Source organism: Harpia harpyja, chromosome 2 (assembly GCF_026419915.1).
Source record: "Harpia harpyja isolate bHarHar1 chromosome 2, bHarHar1 primary haplotype, whole genome shotgun sequence".
Taxonomy (NCBI): Eukaryota; Metazoa; Chordata; class Aves; order Accipitriformes; family Accipitridae; genus Harpia; species Harpia harpyja.
In genome coordinates, this window is record NC_068941.1 from 3,705,394 (window position 1) to 3,719,425 (window position 14,032).

A 14,032-nucleotide genomic window follows, 5' to 3' on the forward strand; every position below is an offset into this window, starting at 1 on the left:
GAGATGAAGTCATGCAACTTGAATGTAATTCAAATAATTAGGCCAGCTCCTAAAGCAATTCTTGTGGCTGCAAAACTCTGTATTTCTTGCTCTCATTTCCTTTTAATGCTTTAGCAGTGTAGATTGAGAAGTGCTTTCTGTTGGGGCACAGCCTTATGAGTCATGCCAGGCCAAGATGCTATGTATTCAGACAGCCTGGTTTGTCAAAAAGGTTGTTCTTTCCAACTGATGTTAAAACAAACCTGAATTTTGTGAGCATCAGTGTAGGAAGCCCAAATTGAAAGATTAGGGATTTAGAAGATGTCAGCATGCTTACATTTTGCAGAAAGAATCTACTCCTATTTGGAAAGTACCACCTCTTGCCATGCTGGCATCATGATCAGGCAGGTGACTGTTTTTGCTGTGCCCTGTAGAAGCATCCAAAGTCTCTCATGCTTATCTTTTCTCTTCCTGGCACTGCCATAAGGAGGATGGGGACTTTGCAATGTAGAAAGCATCTGATTATCACTGATGTCCAAAATGAGACCTCTGATGGGACAGCCTGTTAATCTGTTCACCAACATAAGATGGAAATCTAGGACTTGAAGTGCTTTGAGAACCGTTTTGGTGGTATTTGTCATGTATCTTATACAAGTCCAAAACCTATGAAATTCTTCTATAAAATAAAAAGTAACTGGTAAACTTTCTTCTAAAATAAATGTTTTCTGTGGTTTTGCACATCTGTGTGTGTTAAGAGGCTACTTACAAACATTGATGGAGGCTATACTGTTTACAGAGGGAGCCATCTGTAAAAACTGCATTTAACTTAGGGCAGTAGCAAAAGCAAGAGAAGATAACTTTAGTACAGGGAAGTTGGGGAAGGCTCATTTTTATGGAAATTGAAAGAAACATGGGGGAGAGAAAAAAGAGGAAAACAAAACTGAGATAGTGGGAAAGAAGCAGAGGCAAGACAACGGAAATCATCAAAGAAATTGGACATGAAAGCAGAATGCTTTCAGCTTTGTCCAACAGTTTTACAAACTACAGCCCAAAGTATTTTTCTTGAATGTGAAAGCACACTTAAAATATGATTTTCTTTTATAAAATAACCACGTGGAAGTGATACTTCCTGAATGAACAAATATATGAGAATCAGAGTGGCTGATTTCATTCACAAAAGATTTCCTCAAATAGTTTTTCATTGGTGGAGAGCAAATGAAACTGTGTTTTTATGGGTGCTGCAAAGTTGGGGTGTTTTTGAGATCTCTGGATGAGTTGCAGAATGCAAATGTCAGAGAAAGGAATTGACTAATTTGCCTGCCGGTTGTTGTTTTACTGGTGGTAGTGGTATCTGAGAAGAAACAGGGCATGGGCTGTTTTGGCCAAGGTTGCAAGGTTACCATCTCTGCAGCACATCTGATTCCCAGGGTGGTCTTTTGGTATCAAATGACACAGTAAATTAGAACTCCACAATGCTGTTTCTCCTCAAGTATTATTTCAGAGAAGAACTATTTAAGATTTGACTTTCTTGTTCAGTCTTTGAAATCTGTACTCTCAATACATACTGTAGGATGAACCTTGTAAATTTTGGAAAAAAAGTATAGGTATTAGTTTTAGTGGGAAATCTTTATCTTAAGCCTGTCCTACTATACTTACAAATGACAAATAGAGATATTTCAGGAGAAAGTCAGAATTGTGAGGAAGTTATGAATTGCTAGTCTTGTTTACTTCCTTAATGTAAATAGCATGTGTTTTCAATCTTTGCTGTTGCTTAATATAGATTTTTCTGGCTGGGAATACAAAAGTAAAATAAATCACATGTGTGAAATGTTTGCTGATAAAGAAAGCATTTTCCCAGGGATATGCAAGGTTGGCTCTGTTTGACTACTTGCCCTTCCTGCCAGGTTCCTGCATTGATGAACTTTGAACACATCCACGTCTTCAACCGCAGTGCTTTACCTGTGAGTTTGTGTAAGTCTTCGCTCTTGGTGATGTACTTGGTGTGCCTTTAAGAGACACTTGAGCAAGCTTGCTCCTACAGCGCACTGTGTGCGTTCTCACTGCTTGAACAATTAAAGCCCAACATTATGTGCAATGGAGAGGGGAAAATCAGAGATTTATTGTGGAGTCTGAGTTTCTGTTTTCCCAAAACAGGAGCTTTCTTTTAGTGGTATTCAGCAAGTTCTCTTTCTCACAGGAACTGTGCCAGAAGATGGCATTGCTGTACGCAGAGCACTCATCTCCATTGCAACAAGTCATTAAGAGGAGTGGAAAAACTGCAGCTTCAAAGTCCATTAGACTGAGTCAGGCTGACAGGAAACGAATTTGCCTTCATATCGCGTGTCAAGGATGGTTCCATTAAAATATATAATGTGCTGAGGAGTTTTTTTTAATTGTTGCTGTTTAACAAGAAGCTTGTGTTTAAAAGTACAGATAAATTTGTAGGCTGATGGGGTGTATCTCAATACGGAGAACTCTCCCCCCACCCCCAAGTGGAAATAGAAGACACTATAAAATCTGTCCCCCTGCTCACATGGCCTCCTGTCACCATCTTACTCTGTGGCTTCAGGATCTGCTCATTTTCCTCAAAACACTTTCTCCCAACTATCCCCTAGGTGTAGTGGAAAAAGTATTCTCAATAAATTTTGACAGTTTGGTTTTGCTATGGTCTATGTGCAAGGGCAAGTTGCACTTGGCACACTCCAAAGGCTTCTGCAGTGACTTTAATCCCAAAAGACAGCAAGCAGCCCTTTGGGGCAGGCGAAAGCCTTAAGAAAAGTTGTACTCAATTAGCAGAAATGTGATTTTTTTCTAACTTTGTACTCTACAGCAAATTCTGTTATCTCAGAGAGAGCGCTGTAGCTCTGATTTCCGCAGTCTGTAGGATGAATCGATGTGATACCAGACTACAGCTTTTCTTGGAAAAAAAAAAATCAGAATCTAAGTTTTGCTGGGTATTGTAGAGTAGATCCAGTCTGTGTGGATCTGTGTGTCTGTAAGGGTTACAGTGTAGTCATCTCTGTGTGTGTTGATGGAAGCTACCTGCTCTGGTTCTGGCTCCCCAGGGAATTATTAGGTTTAAGCTGCTCGTTCCTGTCATGAGCTTTGGAAATCTTTAGGTTGGCTCATGCTGGTGGCTGAACTGTAGGAACCACCTCTTTCAATTATGTCCCAAACACTAAACAGAGATGCAGAGAAATTCAATTAGCAAGACATAATGCTGGAAATTAAGAAGTACCAGAGAACTTCCTTTTGCCTACACTGTAAATGAAGTTAGATTCCATTACCAGTAGGGCTTTGAGGGGGAGGAAGGGGAAGGCAAACAACAGTGAGGAAAAACAGAAAGAGTATAGAACAATTCTTTCAAGTTAACCTTTCAACCAAAAAGTGAGCTTCCTTCACTTGTTAATTTGGCCATATTATGTTTCCTGATTCTCCTCCTTTCAAAACCACCAAGTTTTGGAAGAGGAAGTCAAGGACATAAGTGCCATGCTTCCTCTTTGCTTTTCCCATTACCTGATGAAAGTGATTCTGTGGAAGTTGGTTTGGGGTTAGTGATGGATAGGTAACGTAGGGACAGAACTGGCAGAAGGAAAGAAATAATTTTTTTTTTTGAGTGGGCCAGGACCCAAATGGGTGGGTAGATGTCATCTTGATCTTTCTACAGGTGGAGACTCCCCTGGGAAGAATATGGATCTGCTTTTTGTATAAAACTTCTGATCAATCACTTCAGCAGCAGTTCCTTTTGAGAGGGATTTCTGAGCTGTTGCCGTTATATTCATGAAGTAACTGTTGTGAAGAATGAAGTTAAAAAAACCAAACAAACCCAAACTAACAAACTCACTTTTGAAATAGCCAAGGCTCTGATCTGCTGTACTTCAAAGCTGTTATGTAGACATGGGCTAATGTGTGTTTGGCAAGTGCTGCTCATGCTCTGTGGCTTGCTCTGTCAGGAAGGTGAAAATTGTTCCTTGTTAAGTAGTTTATGAGATAGCACATGAAGGGCTTTTCTCAGAGTTGGCTTTGTTACCTTATTTCTGAAGGGCTTAATGCTGGAGAGAAATATTTTGTTTTGCTTTAGTAGTCTGTTGCTATGCAAAAGAAAACTCCTTATTTTATGGTGAAACCCTCGAAGTATTCTTTAGCAGGAGAAAACTGCTCCTCGTTCTGCTGGCTGCTGACAGGTTGTTTTGGCCACTTCTTTTTCTAAGTTATGTTGTAATCTAGAAAGACTTTAACTCCATGGTGGAAAAGACTTTCTAAAGTTTGCTGGGTATGAGTGTCCTCCTTGAAATGCATCTTTGGATAGAAACCTGTTGGGTGGGTGGGTTGGTTTTAATTTCTTACTGAGCTGAGTCACAAATCATCAGCCTCAAAAGCACAGCCTCTGGCTTGAGCCCAGTGGCATGTTCTGTTCTGCCCATGGCAAGGCAACTGTGACTGAGGGAGGCTGGACTGCTCAAGTGTCAGAAAATGAAGTGTGGAAGAACAGCTTTAATTAATGAAATGGTTTGCTCCCCTGCCCAAGAGAGAGGAGACTCCTACTTTGGCTGCTTTGACACCCAATGCAATCCACTAAGAGGCATTGAAACGTTGTTGATTTCCCTGTCCTTTTCAGAGCCCCTGTGTATGTATACATGTATGTATTTACCTCTTAAAAAAACAAAACAAACAAAAAAACCCCACAAAACCCCAAAACCAAACCTATATGGCTATGCTGGGACTGCTCCAGCATTTCTTTTACACTTGGGATTTGTTCCTGTTTAATTCCAGAAAGGGTTAGATTTGAAAGGGGTGCAGCATTGTGCTGAACTCTTTATGTGCTCGGAGATAAAAGCATTATCGATTTCATTTGCTATGAATGAACCAACTTAGATGTATCTGGAAAATGAGAGAAGGAGGAATAGGGAAAAACAAATGAATGTTTCATGCCACATATTTCAATGCAGCAATTTCCTAGCTTGCTTTATTCCTGGCTTCCTTCATATTGTACTTGGATGTTTTGTGCTGCAGGATTCAAAATACCCTGCCTCATCAGGCTGCACTGAGAATACTGCTACTTCCTTTGGTCTCAGAATGAAGCTGTAGGTCACTATAGTAATTTTATGTCAGTGGTGTGGAAGCATAACACAATTAATTCAGAGGGGGGAGGAAGTACGGAAAGAGGTCTGTTAAAAAAAATTCTAGCATAACTATCTTAACCTCAGTTACAGTTTTAATGGGAGGATCATTGAGAACTGTTAAAGCTTTCTCAGAATCAGTTCCAGATAGCACTGACCAGAGCTAATGTATATAGCATCACAGAATACTTTCTATTTTTGCATTTCTTCGTACTTCCTGTTCTCTTTAACCCTTGCTCCAATCTGGTGATTTAAATAGCATGTCAAAGCCTGTCTTCTGTTACTTCTTGATGTGTGGGTTATTTTTTTAATAAAATTATCAAACCTTATGTGGCTGAAACAGTTCAGTCTTCAAGATCCATGTGCTTGCACTACAAGATTTTTGTACGCTTAATATAGAACTTTTTTCTTAGAAAACTGCACAGCTAGGGAAAACATCTAGTACCCCTCACTGTTAGATCTTATTATTGTACTGAGGAAGCCCTAAAAATTTAAGAGCAGCAAACTTTGTCCATTCTATGCTGATGCGATGATATATTAGAAGAAGAATGAGGTGTTGCCTGTCGTCTTTGAACCACAATGTAAATGATGGTATTTTCTGAAAGCCCTTTAGAAAATAAATTTTACGATTGCTGACCTAGAATATTTCCTTCTGTTTCACAGTGACCGTTACCTCACTGACCTGCTCTGTTCTCGTCTGCAGCGCAATGTTCTGCCAATTTATTTTTTGCTCAAAAAGGAGACTTGCATCTGTGCTTGTAATATGAAGGATCGGATAGAGTAGCAAATTTACTTGAAAAATCCTCTTGGTTACTGCATGTGTGGTTATGAGAATGTGGCCCTCTGTTAAACTGGTAGGAATACCAGCCATTTACTTAAATGAGACCTGGTTAGGTCTTGAACTGAAGTTGACCTAAATCTTTGTGATCAAATTAACTTCTGCTTTCCTGTATTAAACTAGTTCCTTAAAGCTCTTAAAGTTCATTGGGGGGAAAAAACCCACAGTAATAGGCAACAAGGCATGGAGGGGAAAAAATAAAAATGCACTTTAATGAGGCATTTGTATCGAGTGACCTTTTTGATACTTTATAAGATTAAGCTCCCTTTTAATTTTGTGATAGTTACCTTTACAGAATCCAAATGAGCCCCCCGTATGGTCTTACCTGAGTACCACTGTGTTCTGTGCTTTTCATGGTCAGTGCAGCTGAAGACTGCTCTTCAGACCATTTGAATTATCATGGGCAGAAATATGATGTGGAGCTGTTGAAGCAGGGGCTCTATTGTCTTGTGTTTCACTGCTGGCGGTGACATGCTGTTTGCTTTCTGCCAGCCCTATCCCATGATGTGCCTTTCCTTCTGTCCCTAGTTCTCCCAGCCTTCCCTTTCCTAGGGTTTTGCCTTCGGGTGCTACTTTTAAGTACTGGCTTAGACTTACTTTTTTACTTGAGCTTTGCACCTTAAGCATCAATAGTTTAGCAGAGCTGTAGTCATGGAGGTGTATTATAATGCAGCAGTGAAGCAAACCGAGGTGTCTTTTTAAACAAAACTACCACTGTCTGTCAGCTGGCCTCCTAGCTAGCTCAGCAAAACTTTGGAAGCAGCTGCTTTCCTCAGTTTCCCTCTTCTTCCTACCCCCCCCTCCCCAGCTCTGGCACTGCTACGGTTGCTAGCATTTTCGTAACTTGCCAGCCCCTGTCTCAAGTGATGTTTCCTGAAGCCCAGGTCGTACCCCCTACCCAGCTGAAGGAGGGGGAAGAGGGGAGTGGGGGAATAAAAAGCAGCCGTATCGGTCTGTGGTGTTTATAGTCTGTTTGACGCTGGTTTTTCCGAATCGGTATGGTTTCCCTCGCCTCCCCCAGTAAGAGCTAGCACTCCAACAGCCGCGCTCGGCAAAGGGGGACATGGGCCCGGGGGCCGCACCGGCGCGTCGAGAAGCCCCGGAGCCCCACGCGTGTTCGCCTCGCCCCGGGGCAGCGGCTCTGCCCCAGCGCCCCGCTGCGGGCACGGTTTAAAGCGGGGGGCCGGGGGGAGCGGCGCGGGACCGGGGCCGCCTCCGCTGGTGTCACAGCGCGGGTGGGGAGCGGTCACGACGGGACGGGAGCGGAGCCTCCGCCCCGCAGGAGCCCGGTAGCGCCCAGCCGCCGCCGGGTCGCAGCGAGGGGCCGCGTCGCGGGGCCGGGGCTGGCGGGGCCCGGCTGTCCCCACCGGCCGGCGGCTGGCCGCGGGGGCAGGAGCGGTCTCCGCGCCGTCCGACGTGCTGGCGTTTCAGATTTGCCGTGAGGTGGCTTTGACATACCGGGAGCGGGAGGGAGGGAAGGAGGGGAAGAGGGAGGGCTTCCCTGCTCGGCGCTGTCACTTGCGAGGAGCGGCGGGAGGAGGGCTGCCTGCGCCCGCGGCTTGCGGCAGCCAGCCTGGGATCACCGGTGTTGTGAAGGGAGGCTTTCCAGAATGCGGCGCTGAGAAAGGAAATACACCAGCGCGTAAGTTAGCCGGGGTCCCTTTCCGTCTAGAGCAGTTGTAAGGGTATTGTGGTTTTTGGCAGCGGTTTGGGTGGTGTGGGGTTTTCAGGTTGGTTTTTTTGGTTGGTGGTGTTTTGTGTTTTTTTTTTTTTCCTCCCATTGGTATTTGTTGATGGCAACCCCAGAACTTGTACTCTGTAAGAAACCATTAAAATACATAGCAGGGAGTGATAATCGGAACTCTTTTTCTTTCAGTAGAAACAGGAAGTCTGCCTTCTGGCAAAGTAATACGTCAGGCAGACGGGGGCATCGGATAGTGAGCCCCCGTTTGAACCGCTAGAAGCAGAGAGGTTTTTTCTGTGACATGCCGGAGCAGTCTAAGGAGGGTAGATGCAGGTGCTCTTGCAGCATCTCTGGAAGAACCGCATGGAAGGGGGGCTTGCTTCAGCTGTGCCAAACTCTGCATTTCTGCAGTCCTTGGGTGGGAATAATCATTGTGCTGATTGGGAAGACGCAGAGCGAGATTTGTCAATAATTCCTGTACTCTCTGTAAAGAGTTGTCCAAAAGAATTTTACCCTTAGTGTGGTGGGAGGCGGTTGCTAGAGGAGATTGTCAGGGTTTTTGATTCTTCCGTTTAAATGAACGAGGGCTCGGGGGAAGCAAAATGTCCTCAGTTCCTGAGGTTTTCTTCCTTTCCTTTCTTTCTCCTCGAGGAGCCTGAGTAGTAGACAAACATGTTAAGTCCCTTGCTTCGTATTTAATTCCTCTCATAATATGATCAAGCAACACTAGTTAGCGTTTCTGATATTAAACGACTGAATGTAGAGGCTGTTCATGTGAGGTGCTTTACTGAACGATTTACAGGTTTATGGCTTCATTGGCAGCAGTGTACAGATTCTGACTGTGCAGAAGCTCAGGATGGAGCATTGAATAAGGCCCTTGGGCGTGTCAGCTGTTCCCAATACAGATTGTTTTAACCTTTGCTTTTGCTTCTAACTTCCTATCTTTTTGTAGGGGGTGGGGAAGAAAGGAATTACCAGTGATGTAAATTCATCTTTCCTAATTTCGTCTCGGTTGTTTTACTCTTGTTTTTCTGTCGTAGAGTGTTGAAGAGGGAAAACACATTCTAAGAACATGCGTAAACTGCCATGAGTGACTTTATATGGGGTCGTGTTTGTGAAATACTCCTGCTGCTGTTTGCTTGTCTCATTTTTCTGCAAAATGGGCTCGATCTTTGTGGAGGTGTTACTGGAAGCAAAGTAGCATGTTGTAGCTGCTGGAAAATGCATTCTCGAGTCTATGTTGCACTTCTTGCTCAGAAACCTCCGCTTTTTTTGGTAGCACAAGGCTGAAGAGTTGGTTAAGTATAGAAAAGCAAGAAAACACATTTTAATAAGCTTTTTTGCCATTTTATGTTCTATGCTACTTCATTTTTGCATTGTATATCGTTCTTATTCCCACATCTATGTGCTTTCAAAAGGGCAGAGCCGTGCAAGGGTTGGCACTTGATGGTAATTATCACTTGAGTTTAAAGAATAAACCAGTACTAGTCAGGTCAGCACTGGTATTCTAGGGCTTGATCTGAGGGCCGCTATGGTTGATAAAAAGGACTCCACTGACCTGGATAGATTTTTGGATCGGCTCCTTAGCTGCCCATCTGGGTAATTAGCGACTCTGGATTCCAGCAGGGTGTCTTGGTAATGATTCTTGAACTTGTTTCTAAGCATTTAAAAATAAAAAGATAAATAAATCTTACCTTCCTCTTATTTCACTAAAACCCAGTACAAGTGAAGTATGGTTTTATTATAAATCTTGCTTATGGTTTTGTCAGATTATTTCATTGGCTTGCAGCTATCTGCTTACCCTAGCAAGCTGTGGGTAATTCAGGGGTCTGGATGCAATCCTTGAATTGTCTTTTCAGTCTGTGCATTAAACTACACTGATATGGTCAATAAATTATCACTTCCCATGTTGCTTGGGTATTCGGAGTGTAATTAGACCCCTCCTAGGCCTGCTACATTTGTAACTCTAAAGAAGTAAGAAAAGCTTCTTGTTACTGAATGATGTCCTCTCCCACAGAGTGATTTACTCTGGTACCTCTATGACCATGTTGACTCTGTAATGGGTTTAAACAGCTGAAAGAGCAGAATTTTTGGTGTTTTTCCTGTCTTGCTCTCCAGTAGCTTAAATCAAGGGTGGTTTCGCTGTAATCTGTAGTTACATGGATGCAAGACTGGAGTCACGTTAATCCATTTCAGAAGCAGCAGGAGTGCACCCAGTTTCTAATGCTTTTGGAACCACTTTTTTGTGAAGGTTTTGAATGTAAATCATGACAAGTCCATGACTGGAGAAGAAAAAAGCGACTGTCAGACCATTATGCTTTGGAGGAATAAATACCAGCTGAAGTTTACTAAATTTTGTATTAGTGGGTAGCTTTAGTCTTGTGTCGTAAACTGTTCTGTAAGCTCCGTATTTGGGTCTCTTTAATTGGTATCACTTAGGCATAGAGCAGAAGCAGATATCTTGTATAGTAAACAAAGCAGCAGATTTAAGTTAATGCTAATGTGTTTGCAGCCTGAGCCAGAAGCTTTTCAGGGTTATTATAACATGCTGGGCATACAGCCCGTCTATCTAAGTGTCTGAAGGAGACAAAAGTTATGGATTGACTCATTGTACAAATCAGCTCATCTGAAAGTCAGATTCTGCTATTTGTTGCCATCAGTAATTTAGTCATATTAAGTACGGCTGAGGATGGATGGCAGTGTCATCAGAATATTGAGATGGGATTTCTGAGATCCCAGGAGCCATTCCCTGCATCACGGCAGATTTCCTGTGTGACCTCGGGCAAGTCATTAAATGTTTCAGTAAAATAGCGTTGATGATACTTCCTCCTTTTTTACAGGGCGCTGTGAAGGTTAATGTGTTACAACCTTTTATGAGGGGACCACATAAATACAATATCAAACAAAACATTTGAAGAGCGTGTGCCCCATACATAACTAGCTAATATGTGCTTTGTAAACCTATCCTACAAATGTGGTTCATACTGTAATATACTTACATGTAAGCATGCACAGCTAAGGGGGCTAAGTCTTAATTTTGGCAGTAAATCCTGACTATTGATTTGGGGCGACTATGAGAAGAGCCTTTGTTCATTGTCAATTACGAACTAGTATTCAGAGACCATTCCAGTTGTTAAATGTGACATTGCATTTTGTTGTGTCTTAACTATGACAAGATAATGCAGACTCTGACAAAGACATAAATATGTAATTCCTATGCATCGGGGATAAATTGTATGCAAACTTCTCTTTCTGTGACTGCTGCTATTATAATCTAAAATTCTTTAGGTGTTTAGGTTTTGGAAGATTTAACTCCTGAAAGTAGTTCGGTTCCATTCATTGAGGGTGCTCAACCAAGTGGAAAGAGTTTGGTTATCTTGAACAACAGAAACTCTGATATTCAAATTAAAATGTAACTTTGTATATCTTCATAACCTCAGCCCTTCCTTGGGAGAATAAACTGACAAGATAGTGTAGATCTGTGGGACATGTGTCTGCTTGGGAGCAAAATAATTGTTTCCACAGAACAACTTTATCAAGGCTGGTTAATTACACAGAACAGAAAGTTCTTAAAATCTGTGCGGAAACTTATAATTAAAAGTTAGGCCTCCTAAATGGGTCATGATGCACAGCAATTAGTCATAGACTGTTTAAGATAATAATGGAAAAAAATATATCTAACAACTTATTATATAAATGGTGTTAGAGTTCTATGATCATACAAAATACGTACCAGTCATGCAAATGTGATTCTGTTGCCTTTTTAATCCATTGCTTTTCAGCATGTATTCCCACTTTTGTCACAAAGCTCAGCAATGTTGGCTTTGTGGCTGCTGCAGAGGGAAACCTCACACTTGAGTGTTAACATGTGCTGGGCATTTTGAGCAGGAGGTGGGATGGACATGGTACTGTCTGTCTGCATGATTCTCATGCTTTTGAAGTACAGTTGTAGCCCAGGGAGCGCAGCAGCGCGCAGGGCGCTGCGCCTTCCCAGCCTCCCTCGGCGGTGCTGGCTCTTTGGTGTCTTCCCCTCCCGACAGGTGTAAACTGTGTCTCCTTTCAGCCAAGTCAGCTAACATTGTCATCTGGAATGCGTTTATTTTTTGATAGGTTCTATTTGAAAGAATGTCAGTAATTGGTATACTTGGAGCTCAATGTTTTTACTTGGCTAGCTATGCCATTTTAGCTTTTCAGCCTAACACCTGTTCCTCTTCCGGAGACAACCTTTTGCCTTCCCCCCCCCCCCGCAAGATCTCTTCTCCATCCCATCTTCAACCTTTGCAGTGAAACCAGAAACTGAGACTTGTCACTTGACTGCTTTCCTGTGCTATTTCATCGACCTTTATCTGGGCCCATAGGTTAAATTTCAGAGATGTTTGTATCATTTGTTTTGGTTTAGGTTGCAAAAGTCTTTTCTTATTAAACTAGTGGCCTGAAAATGCTTTTCATGTTGTTTCTAAGACTTCATTTCAACTTTATTTTGGAATGTCTTCATCTTCTCCCATTCCCTTTTTTTCCTGATAAAAGCTTTCATTTTATACCTTTTCCCAACTTTGCAGTGTGGCTTGGAGAGAAGAAGAAAATTATTTTAAAAAATATGTTTATATATATATTTAAAATATGGACACATACATGTACATATATGTAAAATAGAAAATTTGACTCACCATCTCTTAGCTCACTTTGAAAATTAGTTTTGGAAGGTAAGGGAGAGAGAACTTTTTAAAACAAGCAACATATCTCATTAAAAACAAGGCAGTTAATTTTGAACATTTTCTACAAAATTCAGAATCTTGAAATCCTTGGTTATCAAGATGACTATTTTGAATCTAAAGCCATTTCTCATGTGTTAGGAAAAGCATAAGATGATGATACCTTAGTTTTATTTTGACTTATGGTACACTGGTTCAATACATGCTGTTAAAAATAGTTGAGCTCTATTGTGATTTTTATTTTGTGGCTCAGCACAGGTTTGAGGTTGTAGTAGTCCTATAGTCCTGTTCAAGTTCTCGAGCTTCATTGATGGCACTATATTTTTTTACTTGCATAAGAAACATCTCCACTAGGCATTTTCCCTTCTGCTATTTGAAGTTCTGGAGAGAGAGCCTACTGCTGTTTCTTCTTGTTTTTTCTGGGAAAAGGTGTATGGCAGTGGTGAGGTTTTAATATGTGCAGATTAATTAAAATGTTATGGCTTACAATTATAATGTACCTAGAGGGAAACTACAAAATTAGCTGCAAAGGAATTTTGCATATTGTGCCTTACACAGAAAGTGTAGTTTTCAGGACGGTTTTGATATTAAACAGCAAGCACCTATTTATAAGGGCTCCTATTTTCTATTTATTTCTTGAACAGAAAGTTGATGACTACTAGAAATAAGTATCAATTTTTAAAAAGGTGAACTGATTCAAGGGCTGGTTTGTAAGTACAGAAATCAATGTTAAGATCTGAGCTGACATAAACATGGTATTATGGGCTTTTTTCATTTCTCAGTCTTTTTAAATAATGACAGTGAATTAAAATCTTCATTGCCTGCAGTTAGAGAGCACTCTTATTTATACGTCTGTGCTCTGACCTGTAGAACAGCTGGGCTGATTTCATACCACATTTGCTTTGTGGTTCTGATCTGATGATCGTAAAGACAAAAAGGTACAACCAGTCCTACAGTGTGGAGCTCCGTGCTCCGCAGCCAGCTGCTGTACCTGTGTTGAAATTCTCCTTGCTGTGTGAAGCACAGCCGCTGCTGGCTGTTCTGCATGCTTCCTTGCTGTCGCCTGTGGGAGTGAAGTGTGCTGAATGAAACAGCTGAAGACTGGGCTGCGGGGATGGGTGTAGGTTGCATGCCTGGAAAGGAAGATGTCAGTTAAGATGCCTTCCAGGATACTCCTCCGCTTTTATAGACCTGCTGCTTTGATTCAGAGAGGCAGCAGACACCTTTATAAATACAATTAAATCCATTAAACAAAGTGCTTCTTGCTTTGGTGGGTTTTGTTTCGGTAAGTCATCTTCACTGGCTCGCTTCTTTGCTCTTTTGTTGGCCTGAGTGCTCACGGCTCCCAGGCGTTCACGCACTTGTCAGCTTCCTACAGTTGACACATCAGGTTCTTTGCTGTATGTGGTTTAGGAAGATAAAGTGTTTCAGCTCTGTCTTTTTTTTTTCTGTAAAATGGATTTTGACTGATTGATTGAAAGGCAATAGGTGGAGTGCATATACTGATTAAACAAAATTATCATGTACTATGGAACAAATTATTGGTTTAATTTTGAAAAAGTGTGGGTTTTTTTTTCTGGGAGGTGAAGCAGTGTTCAGCTGTTAGTGTTCCATAATAATATCGGGTAATGGTGTACAAGCACTTAAAAGAAAAAGGTTTCTATTTCTAGTCTTTGAAATGACTTGCTAATAATGTAGA

The 14,032-nt window shown here is 41.7% G+C and overlaps 1 protein-coding gene across 2 annotated transcripts in view; it reads left to right on the forward strand.

The window, feature by feature from the left end:
* The window catches only part of ANK2 (ankyrin 2), a 382,844-nt gene that overhangs the window by 21,069 nt on the left and 347,743 nt on the right, over nucleotides 1–14,032 (forward strand). Inside the window, exon 1 of one of the 2 annotated variants that reach the window (XM_052813314.1) lies at nucleotides 7,455–7,579. The exons of the other annotated variant lie outside the window; for it this stretch is intronic. The gene's annotated coding sequence lies outside the window, so the exon portion shown is untranslated. Of the gene's footprint in view, nucleotides 1–7,454; nucleotides 7,580–14,032 lie in introns of those variants that run through there. 2 annotated transcript variants of the gene reach the window in all.